This window comes from Pteropus alecto, unplaced genomic scaffold (assembly GCF_000325575.1).
Source record: "Pteropus alecto unplaced genomic scaffold, ASM32557v1 scaffold7, whole genome shotgun sequence".
Classification (NCBI taxonomy): Eukaryota; Metazoa; Chordata; class Mammalia; order Chiroptera; family Pteropodidae; genus Pteropus; species Pteropus alecto.
The window spans coordinates 949,690-950,872 of record NW_006494614.1 but is presented as its reverse complement, the minus strand read 5'-3'; positions in this window follow the sequence as shown (position 1 = coordinate 950,872).

The following is a 1,183-nucleotide window of genomic DNA, read 5'->3' as shown; positions in this document are numbered from 1 at the left end:
ATATTATGGGCTTAAATAACAGAATAACAGAAAATAGGAAATAGTAACATACATCATGGCTATTCTTCTCCCTACCCAGAGGATTTTACCCTCTGATGGCTATAGGCCCCTTTGTGGCTGAATGTCCTATAGGATTTGGGACTAAGAGGAACCCTGAATTCTCAGGAGGAACATGCCAACAAGTCACCTAATTATGGTAAGTATTTTTCTATTCGATCTTTTTTAGTATCTCTAAAAATTGCTTCGTATAGGCAGGGACTGAAATGTAAAGATATCTAAGACCAATATGAGGTCACTATCACATTAATGCAGAGATTTTCCTCAGTCTAGTAGATGACAAGGTAATGATAGCTTGTGAAGGATGGAGGGGTCAACTCAACCTGGAAGTTTAGGAAAGATATTTTCAAATAAATAGAAAATGGAGCATAATTTTTCTCATTACAAAATCAGTTGAGTCCTGTTCAACAAGCATCTATGGAGCACTTACTATGTACCAGATATTGTATTGGGTGCTAAATACAAAGATTAATAATATATGGTTGATCTTGCTTTAGAGAAGGGTTTCTCAGCCTCAACAGTGTTGACATTTTGTGCCAAATGTTTCTTTCTAGTGGGAGACTGTTCTGTGCATTGTAAAATGTTTAGCAGCATCACAGGCCTCTACTCACTAAATGATTGTAGCACCCCTCTGCCAGTTGTGGCAACCCAAAGTGTCTTCAAACATTGCCAAATGTGCCTTGGGGGACAAAATCAACCCCAGCTGAAAACCATTGCTTTAAAGAAATTTAAATCTACTGGGTGACATTGAGGAGTAAATAGATAATTTAAATAATGCAAAAAGTGTGGCGAATGGGAAATGCAAATGTGCATTGGGAGCAAAGAAGAAGGATACTTCGTTGAGTTTTAGATCCAGAATGGGGTGCAGAGAGGATTATTTCAAAAGATAAGTCTGAATTGATTTTGAAGTATAAGTGGGATTTAACTCCTTCACAAGTAAGTCAGTACTTTTAGCAAGAGGTATCATGAGATCTGAAATCAGACTGTCTAGCTTCAAACCCCAGCTCCAACATTACTAGCTGAGTGGGACTGTATAAATTCCTTTTTTCCCTAATATTCTCTCTGGGGAAAATTTGAGTACCTTCTTCAAAGGTTGTGTACAAATAGAGTATAAACACACAAATAT